Source organism: Felis catus, chromosome E2 (genome assembly GCF_018350175.1).
Source record: "Felis catus isolate Fca126 chromosome E2, F.catus_Fca126_mat1.0, whole genome shotgun sequence".
NCBI classification, from domain to species: domain Eukaryota; kingdom Metazoa; phylum Chordata; class Mammalia; order Carnivora; family Felidae; genus Felis; species Felis catus.
Genome location: NC_058382.1, coordinates 50,817,125 through 50,833,824, shown reverse-complemented (window position 1 = coordinate 50,833,824; position 16,700 = coordinate 50,817,125). Strand labels below are relative to the sequence as shown.

General features: G+C 39.4%; 1 long non-coding RNA gene across 10 annotated transcripts in view; it reads left to right on the top strand.

Annotated features, from left to right (window-relative positions):
* LOC109494948 overlaps positions 1-16,700 on the top strand; it is a 415,303-nt gene that overhangs the window by 350,153 nt on the left and 48,450 nt on the right. For 8 of the 10 annotated variants that reach the window (XR_006590573.1, XR_006590572.1, XR_002738562.2 and 5 more), the window contains 3 exons: positions 3,072-3,212; positions 4,918-5,057; positions 7,341-7,464. This is a non-coding gene — a long non-coding RNA (uncharacterized LOC109494948). The remainder of the gene's footprint in view (positions 1-3,071; positions 3,213-4,917; positions 5,058-7,340; positions 7,465-16,700) is intronic. The other 2 variants (XR_006590574.1, XR_002738561.2) reach the window with 1 other exon arrangement.

Sequence of the window (16,700 nt, the reverse complement as noted above, 5' to 3'; positions counted from 1 at the left end):
ACTGTAGATTCCCAGAAGTCTGTCTGCATGGTGATGTCATGAAACACCATCCCAGTGGTACCTGGGGACTTACGTGGAGGCAGCCGGGGTCCTGCTTAATGGGCTTCCTCCTGTCTGCCTCCTCGGGACCATTCCGTCCTCCTCTCAGGAAGGAAATCTTTCATTCATGATCTTCACAGGAACAGTATGACAACAAGGTTAATTTTACGTGTCAGTTTGGGCTAAGTGATACCCAGGTAGCTGGTAAAACATTATTTCTGGGTGTGTCTGTGAGTGTGTTTCTGGAAGAGATCAGCATTTGGACCTGTAGACAGAATAAAAAAGATTGCCATCACCAATATGGATGGGCATCACCCAGTCCATTGAGGACCCAATAGACCAAAAAGGTAGAAGAAGGGCAGATTCTCTCTCAGTACTTGAGCTGGGATATCCCCCTTCTCCTGCCCTTGGACATTAGTGCCCCTGGTTCCCATACCTGCAGACTTGGGCTGAGACCATTGGATCTACAGGTCCTCATGCCTTTGGGTTGGACCAAACACCATTGGCTTTCCTGAGTTTCTAGCTTGCACATGGAAGATCATGGGACTTCTCAAACTTTGTAATCACATGAGTAAATAGCTCATAATAAATATTCTGTATATCTGTATGTTCTTGGTTAGGTTTGTCTGGAGAACCTGAATAATACCTAAAAGTGGTTTTAGAGAAAGGGAAAATTTTTTTAGGTTTATTTATTTATTTTGAAAGAGAGAGAGAGTGCAGTTGGGGGAAGAGGCAGAGAGAGGGAGAGAGAGAATCCCAAGGAGGCTCTGCATTGACAGATGAGGGGCTTGAACTCACGAACCATGAGATCATGACCTGAGCTGAAATCAAGAGTTGGACACTCAAGATCATGACCTGAGCTGAAATCAAGAGTCGGTGACTAAACCGACTGAGCCCCCCAGGCACTCCGAAGAAGTAAAATTTAGGGCTGGGTTTTCTGAATTGGTTCTGGGGTTTCTGGAGTTGGCTCTCTAATCTAATTAGATTTAAAGATGCTAATGATTCTGTTTGCAGCAGTAAAGAGAGCTCTGGTCGTCCATGGTGTGAGCCCTTGATAGCAATATGCAAAAGAGGTGCATTGGATCCTCCTCATCAAGGAGTTAAGAGACTCTGTATGTAATACTTGGAAACCTTTTTGGCAAACGGGGGAATATAAATGACATTGGTTCCTTTTTCCTAATGTGGCTGGACGAAGTGGTGAAAGAAATGGATGAGCTCAGAGATTTGATCTGATTTCTCAGCTGAAACGCCACATAAATGACCCAAGAGCTTCTATATGTGCCTTGAAGGCGATGCCATACACACAGGGCTGAAATTGCTGCAAATCAAGCACAGGACCCCCATCCTGCAACTGGCTGAGTTACAACACAGATTGAACTCCTAGCCTCTCAGGGCGTCTGTTATTAAAGTGAGAGCAATGACTGGGAAAGAATGAGAGCCTGTTATTTGGAATGGGGACATGTGGGAAGATCCTGATGAAGCTGGGGACGCGGAGCCTCTCAATTCTAATGAGTCTTTCCTGCTGGTGGAAGGGGCCTCTCCACTCTCAGTGGTATCAGCCTTTCCACCCCCGTCTCTGGGATGGAGACAGGGAAAGTTAAAGTAGGACAAAGCAGACTGTTCTTCCTGAGATTCAACTACTCTTCTAGAATAAAAGTCCCGGTATTACTCCCTTTGGTGGATTTCCAGAATTTTGAAAATCCTGATTTTGTTTCTCATGCCAGTGATCTCATTCTTTTATGGAGAAGAGGAATTTTGAATGTTCTTACCCCACTCTTCTTGCCGATGTCACCTAGGGTCATGTCATGAAGCTATTAAAAGCATGACTGTAGCCCTTTTCTTTGTTTTTCTAACAGTTAGGTGTTGTCCAACCAGAGGTTACAGCTGTCCATAGTATTCACTTTGCTGAAAAGTGGCAGATGGTTTTGCTTGTGAAAAAGGCAAAAAAAAAAATTCATAATGTTTCCTTTTTAACAGCAGCATACAATAATCCCCAGCTGTTCAACGTTTGTCACATTTTGCAAAGAACCTATAACTATCAAGTAGGATTTATCTTCTGTATTTTTAGGTGGACATACCTCAATTTGTAGAGGTTTTCTATTTTCCTTTTGGTAATATTTACATAATGCTTTTTAAATTTTTTCAATGTTTATTTTTAAGAGAGAAAGAGACACACACAGAGTGTGAGTGGGGGAGGGGCAGAGAGAGAGAGAGAGAGAGAGAGAGAGAGAGAGACAAAATATGAAGCAGGCTCCAGACTCTGAGCTGTCAGCACATAGCCTGATGGGGGGCTCAAACCCATGAACTGTGAGATCATGACCTGAGCTGAATAAGTCACTTAACCAACTGGTCCACCCAGGTGCCCCTATAATGTTTTTTGTTTTTGTTTTTGTTGTTTTTTTTAATAAATAACTCTAACTGATCTTTTCCTCACTTTAATTTTTTCCTCAAGGGTTAGTGTAGAAATGAATCAAATTCTCACTTAATTCCATGATTTTCGTGACATTTCTGTTATCTCAAGAATGCCTCTTGTCACCATGACCCCTAAAGGGGAGATCTCTCTGTGAATCATATGACTGGAATTAATCTTTTAGCATCTCAAAATAACTCTGAATGTTCCCGTTCATCTTTACTTCAAAATATTGGCCCAGTCTGTGCATGTATATTTATTTATGTGCAAGCCAAGTAAACCTAGCCTTTTTGTGATCTGGAATTTTCATGACTTTTGGGTGTTCTTATCACGTGGTCTTGGAACCCAACTGATGGAAGTGAGTTTATTTATAAAGAAAATATCATTTGAAACTGCTTGAAAATAGGCGATACAGAATTGCGTAACATTGTGACTTTTCAAGAACCTTTTTCACAAAATATCTGAGAAATATCTCTTTTTTCCGCTGTGTATTCACTTTCATGGTCTATAAATATTACTAGGAACGTGATTTGGGGGGAAAAAACTGTTTTTTATGTAACAGCGTTGAGTGAAACTGATCTTTCTCTACAGTTTACCCTTGTGGTCCTTTTTGAATTTTCAGTGATTAATAATGTTGAAAAATATCAACATTCGTGTGAAAGTTAAGAACACGTCAGAAGGCTGATAGCCCCTTCAAAGTCCCCTGAGAGGAGAGGAAGAGAGGAGTGATTGAACTGGATGGAGACACCAGTGTTCAGTAATGGTGATTAGAATGTCTTTTATAGATTTTATGGAAGCACATGATTATCTTAGATCGTTTCCAGGGTTTTAAGAGCTGCTTATACAGCTGAAGCATCCAGAAGCTCGGGTGTAGTTGGATGTGGACCCCAGTGTTGTCTTCTCACTGTTAGATAATACATGATGGAACTGAGGGAGGAAAGACATGGGGGGATGGGAGAGCTCCTGCTTACCTGGACAGCAGGACATGAGCTTCCCTCTCTCTAGACCTGGAAGATACTTAAAGCAGATTCTCTCACTTGCATGGGTGTTTCCATAACTTCTTCAGAGCTCCCCCACCTGTCAGTCTGCTGATTGCACTCAATGGCAGTTTGGGTGATGTTTTCTGTGATATGATTGCCACTCCTCTCTCCGCCTCTAATATTCAGGACCTTCAAGCCACACAGACTCTCTGCTAGAGTTCTGTCTTCTTTCCAGGTTTACTTGTTCAGGTGTCAAAATAGGTCCAGGAGGCCCAGGCTGAGTTTTAGTATCTCAAGGATCGTACAACATCACCTGCTCTATGTCCCTGCTCAGTAAAAGTCCAGGGCAATTCCTGTGTGGCTACTTTTATTGTTGTTCTGCTTTATTTAAAACTTTATTTTTTATTACTAAAAAAATGTTCGGGGCTCCTGGTTAAGCGTCCAACTTTGGCTCAGGTCATGATCTCGCAGTTTTTGAATTTGAACCCGGGGTCGAGCTCTGTGCTGACATCTCAGAGCCTGAAGCCTGCTTCGGATTCTGTGTCTCCCTCCCTCTCTGTCCCTCTCCTACTCACACTCTGTCTCTGTCTCTGTCTCTCTCAAAAATAAACATACATTTAAAAAAAATGTTCTGTAGACCTCTACGTTTCAATGGCAAGAGTCTGATTCCATTTTACCATTTTCACCCCTTCCAGGAAGCATGAAGCAAGCTTTCCTTTGGGCTCCATTGGAAGCTCACCTTCTACCCTCAAGATTCCTCCCCCTACATGCACACAGAAGCTTACACCAACTCACACACCCTGTCCTCCTGTGTATTGCGGGGGGTGGGTGTGTGTGGGACAAATGGCACCGGTTTCTCTGAAGAAATCATCTTCATAAAATTCTCTCTACAACTAAAATTCCTGAGGCACCTGGGTGGCTCAGTCAGTTCAGTGTCTAGCTCAAGTCATGATCTCGCTGTTCATGAGTTTGAGCCCTGCGTCAGGCTCTCTGCTGTCAGCGTGGAGCCCACTTCAGATCCTCTGTCCTCCTCTCTGCATCTCCTCCACACACCTTCCCTCTCTCTCTCAAAAATAAACATTAAAAAAAATTGAATAAAAAGATAAAACTCCTAACCATTTTCTACCCTCCAGCCAAGTGAATATCAGTTGCTAACATTTCCTTTTGATATCTACATCGTGATCTGACTCCTAACACTTCATTACGCTGTATCTTTTATATCTGTGTGTCTCAGCCAAAACTTTCAATGCAGCTTAAAGTCAGAATATCTACTTAATTGTATTTATTTGGGCTGGGAAAGATTTCCAAACATGCATGCCCTAGCAGAGCAAAACTGGTCTTGGGTCCATCATTGAATTTGAAAATGTATTTATGAGTTGGGGCCATTCAACCGATCAATCAACTCACCAGAGACTATCTTCCTACACCAACTCCTTCTAAACACAAGTAGCAAATTAAAACTGGTTCTTTTCTGTATCTTTTTCACAGTTGAAATCAGAATAATTTCAAGAGCAGGCTCGCTTTGGCTGCACGTGTACTAAAGTTGGAACAGTACAGAAAGATTAGCGTGGCCCCTCAGCAAGGATGATGTGCAGATCCATGGAGACTAGTTTCAGGAGCTAAATCAGGTATCAATTTTTTACCTATGTTCAAATAAGGAACGTTGTCTTCTTGGCATCTTTTTCATTCCTATCTTATTTTCCACACTCACCAACAGACCCTCTTCTGGTACTCTGCCCCAGCTTGGAGGTTGCTAATTACTGGGGTGAGATTCAGAGCAAGACTGAAACCAAATGATCTGCAGTCTCTGTGTACCCTTGAGAATCATTTTCTCCACAGCACCTTCGTGCTTGGTGGAAAAGGCAGACTTCATTAGTGTAAGTCACGAATAACACAACGAAATAGTACTTTCCAGACTTCAGTGACACTACAAGATTCAACTAAGAAGCTCATTTTGTCTGCGATAACTTAAGCCAGGAAAGACTTTCTTATCTATTTGTCATTTTCCTATTTTCCCCTCAATCTAAGCTAATTTATCTTAAGGCACTGTCACCAGTGGTCCTCACTCATGTAAGGTAAGTACAGTTGTTCAAATGGGTAAGCTGTGTTGGATACAGTAAAATATGTTCGTAACTCAAAAAAAGTCTAGACAAATGAGAAGAGATCTCCCAGATAAGACTTCCAGGAATCACACTGGCTCACTTCTCCCTTAATAAGAGAACCCAATATGTAGCCGTGTCGATTGTCAGTAATGGTTTTCCCTGCCTTATTGCCATCTAGGTACAAGATCTAATAATATGTTCTTTTTGAGATGTAAGGAGAAATTCTGTGTGGTAATTGTGAAAAGAACAAATACCTTAAATGGGAAAGTTTATATCCTCATTTGGGAAGCGATAACAAATACCAACATAGAAGATTCAGGATGATCATGGGTACCTTAGTATTCACTGTAGCGCTAGTTATGATGGCAAAGAAATTGATAGCCTAAAAGTCTAGCAGAAGGTTAGTTATTGTACAACCACAGCACCAAAATCCTCCGCCATCATGCATCCCCATCACGTTTTTCAAGAATACTTAATAATACAGGAATGTGTCTCGCTGTGCAAGACATGCTGTGCAAGAATGAAGTATATTTTTCCATGTGATGGAAAATTATACAGCCTTAAATATTGTTTCTGAAGATTACTAATAACATGGGGAAATGTTTACGGCCTTATGTTCACCAAAAAGCATGATGTCCACTTGTACAAAATGCCACTAAGTGCATAGAAGAAATCTTAAAAAGAAATACATGAGAATGCGAAACACTGCTTTCACACGAGTGGTCAGGATACGTGCATACCTCGCCCCTCTTCTTTAGTATAGCTGAAGGTTTCTACAGGGGAAAAAGTACCATCTTTGCAGTGGAAATACACTTCTCACTTGTATTTCTAAGAATAAATACAAGCACAGTAGAGACTTTAAGTAATAGGAGGGCTGGGGAGGCTTCCTTGGCTTTGGCATTTAGAAGGTAATTGAAGAACTTAGCCAGAACATTTTCAGTGAAGGTGATGGGGGGAGAAGTCACTTGGCCGGAGATTAAAATTTTAAATGGGAAGCTAAATGTGTTAGCGAATTTAAACCCTATTTCCAAACCACTTGGCTATGAAAGGGATGGAAAAAGATAAAGGAGTAGCTCAAAAGGGACATTAGGTTAGGAACGGGCTCTATCTATACGTTTAATGGGAGATACCAGAGGATATTTAGGGCTGCGTGGGAGTCCGTAGAAAAGCAAACGTTTTGAATATAGGTTAAAAGCCTCAATTTTCTCTGGGAAGGAAGAGAAGTTATCAGCAGAGAAAAGTGGCTGGTGGCAGGTTTTGAGAAGAGGTTAACAAAGAATTAAAATTGTTGGTGTGGTGTTTTTTTTCCCTGCACCGGTAGTTGACCAGTGGGCATGACAGTATTGCTCAGCAGCGTTAGAGCCCAGATGCCACTGTGTTCCTGGAACGCGTGACGACACCAATCTGCTCAAATGTGTGATTTCATCTAACAGTCTGCGGGGGGCTGGGATGGAGCAGAAGAGGTGAATAACAGGACCGGTGCGGAATGGAGAGATTAGAAGTTTGGGTGGGAAAGGGGGACCCAAATTCTAACTCCTTTGCAACCTCAGGGACGTGGGGGCTGAGGAGCCTGTGCTGGGAATTAGGGCTTGTAAAGGAGTGGAGGTGTAGCCCCCAGATCAGGAAGCGGACAGGGTCCTCGAGGGCGGCCTGAGGCACTCAAGCCATTGTGTCATCTTGTGTCTCTTCCTTGCGGATGGGTCTGGCTCATCGTGCTTTCATCGGCAGCGTTTTTATTGTAAACGTGACCTAACCAGGGAATATTTTCCAGGCTCACTTTCTTGTATTTATTTTTCTTTAATTGCACAGAGTGTTGTGAATAGTCATAGAAGCAATAGCGAAGAGCATCTGTCACGGAGAAATGAGCGGTCCTTGGCCACAGCACATAAAGCTGCTCCATGGAGCTGGGGAGCGTGCCCTGTGGTCTGTGCAGGTAAAGGGGGCTTCCAGAAAGAAAGGGCACCCCGAGGCTCTTCCTAGGCAGCTAAACTCTCCTTGCTGGAGTATCATCCCTGATAATCAGATTTCGTGTCACCCGTGAGCTAAATTATGTGTGAAGGCTGAAAGTTGAAAATTCCCTCTCTCATTGGAGGAAATAAGATAGAAGGTTAGTGTCTTTTTTAAAAAAAATTGTAAATATATATAAATATATATATATATACACGTATATATTTTTCTCATTAGTGTGATAACAAAAATTCACATACACTGTCATTTTATACGTTCCGATTGCATTAGAGATCAGACGTGATTTTTCTTCTGTGCCATCAAGAACATTATTTTTTAATCATTGCTGCCACAGCGTGTCTGAGGCTGTCTGGTTCTTTTTAATCACATAATCAAAGGAATGTAGTGGGTTCATCATGAGCATCTATATCTATAAGACAGTGTCCACATAGACTATGGGATAGTTTATGGCCTCAGAGTAGGAGAGGGACTAATATAGCATATATAATGATTAATATTATAGATCAGTTCTTCCATATCTACTTCAGGGCTCCTTTGCGTTTATTCCGTGTAATAATTAATAATAGGCCCCGTAGGCTTTAAACATTAGCCATGTCCTGTGAATAAATAATAAATGTATCATAAACAAGCAGGGAGAAAAGGAAATACCGTGCACACTTTAACATACTCAATTCAGTATCTGTACTGAATTTCCCATAAATGGGTAGAATGCGTCTTAGAAAATACCCCTAAAATCAAGTACTTATTAAGACAGGTTCACACTGATGATGGTACAGATATTGAGCATGTAATCTGTGCCTCGTACTATTGCAGGTGCTCTCTCTGTATTATCTCACTTAATCTTTGGCTCAGTCCCATCAGATAAATATTACTACTGTCACAATTGTAAAGGAAAATAACCTGGGAGGTAAACTCCCATCCTAGAGATTATATACCCACCACCACCTGACCATCCCTGCCCTCTGCAAGACTCTCTCTGCCATTATTTGTTATACTTACGATAAGGTAGAGTTCTTAACTTTGATGGTTTCCAAGAACGATCAGATTTTTTGCCCCATGTATCTAGTGGAATTCATTATTTTTGCTTTCCAACACTGTGTCATTACACTGATCTTCTTTTATATCTAGGGGTAGACTGTTTTAAAAGCTGAATTGATGCAGGCAGTAAAATCTAATGACCATGTGTCAACGCCATTAGTGGAATGACAAAGTTAACCTGATGTGTCTCTTAATACAGAACAAGAGTCTGTACCAAAATTTGTTAATGTGAAATATTAAAAATCCTAACCATTAATACGTTCTAACATTGACCGTAAAATGGTATGGTGTCATGTTTGGTTCTGACTTTTCCTATTTGAAACATCTTGTCTTTGAAGGTTCCTTGAATTTTAAGGTACACCAATATAATGAAATGCAAACATCATTTTCCATGCACCATTGAACCTAGCAGTTGGAATTTTTAAAATGCATTTGTAAGGAGAAACTTAAAGAAGGATGTGTTTTCGTTTATTTTTATTAAAATTCTGCATGCTTACCTAAATTACTCTCCCGAGCAGCACATGGCAACTACATAGCAACGTAGGCTTTAAAGAAGTTTTGCAAGTTCAAATTAAATACCATTTCACACAGGCTAATGGAGTTTTTAGCAAAATTCTCCAGTGGTGGGGGGAGAAAGGCAATAAAGTTTGTCTAAACTGGAGAATAGCTGATTGGACCTTGAAAGTCAGAACTGGCCCAGTATTGGAAAACATTGAATGACTTTTCCTGTCAAATTTTCTGAATTACCCCGGACCCTTTCCTAACCTAACCCAGCACGTATGTATTTCTGATAGCAGCTCCCCACAGCCCCCCCCAGGATTCCCCAGTACTACTAACTAGTCTGCATTTATCCTAAGAGGGGAAAAGCTGTCTAAAAAGGAGACTTTTCTCCAGAGTCATTTCAATAGCGCCATGACTTTCTGTGTGGTCTCATCTGCTCATCTCGTCTCATCCAAAAATACAGCCATCCCTTAACTCTCTATGACCCAATGGTTACTCTCACAGTGGTAGTTTTCCTTGATATGGTGGAGTTCAGGCGATCTTTCAGGAGACATCTAGATGTTCGATATCTCCCGTGTCCTTGCCCATGCTTCCTGAGTGAATTGGTTACTGCAAAGGCTTCTCGGTTCTGCTTCCTGACTACACCACTAGCCAGGTATTCAAGTGACCAAGGTTTAGATTCTAGATCTGTCGCTGTCACTTGTAGGATTTGGAGTAAATCACTTAATTTCCATGAACTTCATTGCTCAGATCAAAGTAGTGTATAATTAAGAATGATTGTGAGGATTACAACAGATATTGTGAGTGAAGTTTATTTCTTGACACATTGTAATATAATTACATATAATTAGGGAGGCTATAAAATAAACCCAAATGTGAAAGGGTGGAAACGTGAAATGGCGGTAATGGGAGAAACATTATATTGAGAGGAAAAGAAATTGACAAGGTAAAAGTGAAAAACAATGAGGTCTGTCATAAGGCTGTCGTAACCAATCCTATTTTTTAAAATAATGTGTTGTGCCACAGTTTGCTTTCATTGCAGAATGAAAATTCAGAATTAGAATATTATGCTGTATAAGCTTTGGCAACCTGGAATCGATACGTCTTTGACCTTCAAGTCAGTGAGAATTTATTCTTGAGAGCGGTCCATACTTAGCAGAAATAAAATTACAGACCTACCTCCAGTAAAAACATTAAAAAATGTAATAGCTATAATTCTCATGAGGATAATGAAGCCTCACATGTATGGGCAAGAAATACTATTCAAGAAATTACTCTGTCGGACGTTCTAACCATTGTACATGCATCGCCTCGTTTAACCATGATACCAACTTTACGGTGTTGGTCATGTCAGTAGCACCACGACACAACTGGAGCTCATTGACTGTACATGACTTGTCCACAGTCACAAGACAAATATGTAGCAAAACCAGGATGGGAACCTCCCTCCTTAGCTGCACAGTACATGTCAGCAGTCACTAGAAGGGCTCCCTCCCTCTTTCCCCTCCTGGCCCCTGGTGTGCAGGACGGAGCTGGCTCTAGCGTCTTGCAAGGCTCCATTGTTAAGTCGTGAGCAATTTTGTGAGATCGTTGTTAAACACAGTTCCTTTTAAACTGACCACAGTGGAAACATTTATAGCACAGAAATTGGCAAATATTACAGGTCAGAGACACCCCCTCCCAGCCACCGGAGCCAGGTGTTAAACATTTACCATCATACCACTGAATTAAACTTGGAGATGTTCTTCTAGCTTCCATTTATGGCTAATTTTAAATGCCTTTTAAATTCCCTCAAAAGCAAAAGGGAAAATGAATCAAAATGAACCATAAAATAACAGTCAGATTTCCATCAGGCAGTTTGTGTTACACCATGTTGATGTTTGATATCCTTTGTAAAAATAGGGCAGTTCTTAATGTTGAAAGTTAAAGAGTTTCATCTTCGGGAATTTTTCTCTCAGTAGAACTGATTACTTCCAATGAATGGGACTATTCCTACTTTGTGTGTAGAAAGAGATGTAGTACTTTACTTTTACAGTATTGTAAAGAAAAAGATTTTATCACAAAAGTTACTGAATGCTATATGAATAGGAAATGCATTGATTAAATTTTCTCTCATGCACAATGAATGTCTCATCCCTAGATGTTTTCATCCACCCCAGGTAAATGCCAGCATATCCAAAACCAATTCAAAATGATGTCTGTTTTTCCTTCTAAGTTAAACAAATATTTACAATTGAAAGTAGCACAATGATTTTACTTTCGGCTAAAATTATTCTCTTTATGGATTAGATTGGTCACAAACATAAGGTGATTTGTAACTGATTTAAGTAAATCTCAAATACAAGTTCTATGCATTTATTAATCTACCTTCATGATTTTAACTTTACTGATTTAATAAATGTGCAAATAGAATGATTCTGGAGGAATTCTAACTAGAGTATCAAAATATCCACTCTAAGAAATTACCTGTACAATTATGATATTTTAACTCATTAATATCAATTTGGTTCAGAAACACTTGCCAAGAAAATTATAATTATACTTACAGATTGGTGTTTTTTTCATTTACCTCACTTAAGAACTATGTCTTAACATTACAAAAACGTTCATGGTTTTTGAACACCTCGGGGAAAGTGTTCTGGTCATCACTGACAAAGTGTTTAATAAACTGACCCATTTCTTCTCTGAACACTTGCATTTTTCACTCACCAATATATGAAGAGGCTTATCATTTTTGTACCTTTCCGTAATGTTTAACACTTGCCTGAAAGAATCATAATATTATTTTACAAATGATGTCCATCCTGGAAATGTTACATGAACAAATTTCACCACTCATCCAAAAGTCGATCCAAAGCTATAAGAATTCTCTTGGGACTATGTCCATGTCTTTGTGAGAACCTCATAATATTATTCATATTTCACTTTGGTGAGCCTTTCCGTCTCTTCTGTTAGAGGATAAGCCCCTGTAGTATATAAAAAAGGGTTGGTCATTTCCTATAAATGTTACGATAAAGGCATTTGTTATTTTTTTCTTTTAAGATTTTATTTAATCAAGTTAGTTAACATATAATGTATTGGTTTCAGGAGTCAAATTCAGTGATTCATCCCAAAGCTCATCCGAACAAGTGTCCTTCTAAATGGACAGTGTCCTTATTAATCACCCGTTTAGCTCATCCCCTGCCCACCACCCCTCCAGCAATCATCAGTTTGTTCTCTGTATTTAAGAGTCTCCTATGGTTTGTCTCCTTCTCTGTTTTTATCTTATCCTATTTTTTCTTCCCTTCTCCTATATCCCATCTATTTTGCCTCCTAATTTCCACATATGAGTGAAATAATATTTATCTTTCTTTGACTGACTTATTTCACTTAGCATAATACACTCTAGTTCCACCCACACCATTGCAGATGGCAAGACTTCATTCTTTTTGATGGCTGAGTAATATTTCATTATATATATATAGATATATAGATATAGATAGATAGATAGATAGATAGATAGATAGATAGATAGATAGATAGATGGCACATCTTCTTTATCCATTCATCATTCAGTGGACATTTGGACTCCTTCCATAATTTGGACATTTTTGATCGTAAGTTATAAACATTGGGATGCATGTGCCCCTTTGAATCAGTATTTTTGTATCCTTTGGATAAATACCTAGCAGTACAATTGCCAGGTTGGAAGGTAGTTCCTTTTTTTAACTTTTTGAGGAACCTCCACTCTGTTTTCCAGAGTGGCTGTACCAGTCCACACTCCCACCAACAGTGTAAGAGGGTTCCCCTTTCTCCACGCCCTCACCCCTCAACAACATCTGTTGTTTCCTGACTTGTTAATTTTATCCATTCTGACAGGTGTGTGGTGCTATTTCATTGTAGTTTTGATTTGTATTTCCCTGATGATAAGTGATGTTGAGCATCTTTTCATGTGTCTGTTAGCCATCTGGTTATCTTCTTTCAAAAAGTGTCTGTTCATGTCTTTTGCGCATTTCTTCACTGGATTACTTGCTTTTTGGGTGTTGAATTTGGTAAAATCTCTATAGATTTTGGATACTAACCCTTTATCTGCTATGCCATTTGCAAATTGAGGTCAAAGAGGTTGCTGTCTGCATTCTTCTCTGGGATTTTGATGGTTTCCTGTCTCACATTTAGATCTTTCATCCATTTTGAATTTATTTTTGTGTATGGTGTAAGAAAGTGGTCCACTTTCATTCTTCTGCAAATTGCTATCTAGGTTTTCCAACACCATATGCTCAAGAAACTGTCTTTTTTCCATTGGATATCTTTCCTGCTTCATTGAAGATTAGTTGACCATATATTTGTGGGTCTATTTCTGGCTTCTCTAGTCTGTTCCACTGATCTGTATGGCTCTTTTTGTGTAAGTACTATACTGTCTTGATGATTATAGCTTTAATACAGCATGAAATCCAGAATTGTGATGCCTCCTGCTTTTCTTTTTCAACATTACTTTGCCTATTTGGGGTCTTTTCTGGTTCCATACATATTTTAGGATTGTTTGTTCTAGCTCTGTGAAAAATGCTTGTGTTATTTTGATAGGGATTGTGTTGAATGTGTAGACTGCTTTGGGTACTACAGACATTTTAGCGATATTTGCTCTTTGAGCCCATGAGCATGGAATGTTTTTCCATTTCTTTGTGTCTGGTTCAGTTTATTTCATAAATGCTCTATAGTTTTCAGAGTACAGATCTTTCACCGCTTTGGTTAGGTTTATTCATAGGTATCTTATGGGTTTTGGTGCAATTGTAAATGGGATTGATTCCTTGATTTCTTTCTCTGCTGCTCCATTATTGATGTATAGAAATGCAACAGATTTCTGTATGTTGATTTCTTATCCTGTGGATTTGCTGAATTTATGTATCAGTTCTACAGTTTTTTGGTGGAGTCTTTTAGGTTTTCTGCATAAAATATCATGTTGTCTGTGAAGAGTGAAAGTTTGACTTCTTACTTGCTGGTTTGGATGCCTTTTATTTCTTTTTGTTGTCTGATTGCTGAGGCTAGGACTTCCAGCGCTGTGTGGAATAAAAGTAGTGAGAGTGGACATCCCTGTTGTATTCCCGACCTTAGGGAAAATGCTCTCAGTTTTTCCCAATTAAGTATGATATTAGCTATGGGTCTTTCATTTATGGCCTTTATGATGTTGAGGTTTCCTTCTGTCCCTACTTCGTTGAGGGTTTTTATTAAGAAAGGATGCTGTATTTTGTCAAATGCCTTTTCTGCATCTATTGAGAAGATGACGTGGTTCTTACCCTTTCTTTTATTCATGTGGTGTATCACATTGATTGATTTGTGGCTATTAAACAACCCCTGCAGCCCAGAAATAAATCTCACTTGATTATGTTGAATAATTCTTTTAACGTACTTTTGGATTTGATTTGCTAGTATCTTGTTGAGAATTTTTGCATCCATGTTCATCAGGGATATTGGTCTGTAATAATAGTAGGGGACTTTAACACCCCACTTAAGCAATGGACAGATCATCTAAGCAGAAGGTCAACTGGGCAACAATGGCTTTGAATGACATACTGGACCAAATGGATATAACAGATCTATTTACAGAATTTCATCCTAAAGCAGCAGAATACATATTCTTTTCGAGTGCACACAGAACATTTGCCAGAATGGATCATATGGGTCACAGATTGGGCCTTAAGCAGTACAAAAAGATTGAGATCATACCATGCATATTTTCAGACTATAATGCTATGAAACTTGAAATCAACCACAAGAAAAAATTTGGAAAGACCACAAATACATGGAGGTTAAAGAACATCCTACTAAAAAATGAATGAGTTAACTAGGAAATTAAAGAAGAAATAAAAAAAATATATGGAAGCAAATGAAAGTGAAAATGGAACAGTCCAAAACCTTTGGGATACAGCAAAGGTGACCCTAAGAGGGAAGTATATAGCAATACAGGCCTTTATCAGGAAGCAAGAAAAGTCTCAAATACACAACCTAACCTTACACCTAAAGGATCTGGAAAAAGAACAGCAAATAAAGTCCAAAACCAGGAGGAAAAGGGAAATAATAAAGATTAGAGCAGAAGTAAATGATAGAGAAACAAACAAAAAACCAGTAGAACAGATCAATGAAACTAAGAGAATTCTTTAAAAGAATTGACAGAATTGATAACCCCCTAGCCAGACTTACCACAAAGAAAGAGAAAGGACCCAAATAAATAATATCACAAATGAAAGAGGAGAGATCACAACCAACACTACAGTAATACAATTATAAGAGAATATTATGAACAAATATATGCCAACAAATTGGGCAATCCGGAAGAAATGGACAAATTCCTATAAACACATAAACTACCAAAACTGAAACAGGAAGAAATAGAAAATTTGAGCACATCTATAACCAGCAAAGAAATAGAATCAGTAATAAAATCTCCCAACAAAATACAAATCAAAAACGCAATGAGATACCACCTCATAGCTGTTAGAATGGCTAAAATGAACAACTCAGGCAACAACAGATATTGGCAAGGGTGCAGAGAAAGAGGATCTCTTTAGCACTGCTGGTGGGAATGCAAACTGGCGCAGCTACTCTGGAAAACAGTATGGAGGTTCCTCAAAAAATTAAAAATAGAACTACCCTACTACCCAGCAATTGCACTACTAGGTATCTTATCCATAGTATACACAAATACTGATTGAAAAATACTGACACGTGCACCCCAATGTTTATAGAAGCACTATTGACAATAGCCAAAGTGTGGAAAGAGCCCAAATACCCATCAACTGATGAATGGATAAAGATGATGTGGTGTGTGTGTGTGTGTGTGTGTGTGTGTGTGTGTGTGTATGCATACATATGTACATATATACATACATACAATGGAATATTACTCTGTGATTAAAAAGAATGAAATCTTGTCATTTGCAACAACACGGATGGAACTAGAGTGTATTATGCTAAGTGAAATAAGTCAGAGAAAGATAAGTATATGATTTCACTCCTTTGTGGAATTTTTTTTTTAATTGTTTTTCCAACTTTTTTTTTTTTTATTTATTTTGGGACAGAGAGAGACAGAGCATGAACGGGGGAGGGGCAGAGAGAGAGGGAGACACAGAATCGGAAAGAGGCTCCAGGCTCTGAGCCATCAGCCCAGAGCCCAACGCGGGGCTCGAACTCACGGACCGCGAGATCGTGACCTGGCTGAAGTCGGACGCTTAACCGACTGCGCCACCCAGGCGCCCCTCCTTTGTGGAATTTAAGATACAAAACAGATGAATAAAGGAAGGGAAGCAAAAGTAATATAAAAACAGAGAGGGAGACAAATCATAAGAGACTCTTAAATACAGAGAACAAACTAAGGGTTGCTGGTGGGGTGTTGGGTGGCAGGATGGGCTAAAGGGGTGGAGGGCTTTAAGGAGGGCACTTATTGGGATGAGCATGGGGTGTTATACGTAAGTGCTGAATCGCTAAATTCTATTCCTGAAATCATTATTACACTATATGTTAACTAGGATTTAAATTAAAAAAAAAAAAATCTCCCAACAAACAAGAATCCAGGGCCAGATGGCTTCCCAGGGGGAATTCTACCAAACATTTGAAGAAGAATTAATAGGGGCGCCTGGTTGGCTCAGTAGGTTAAGCATCTGACTTTAGCCCAGGTCATGATCATGCAGT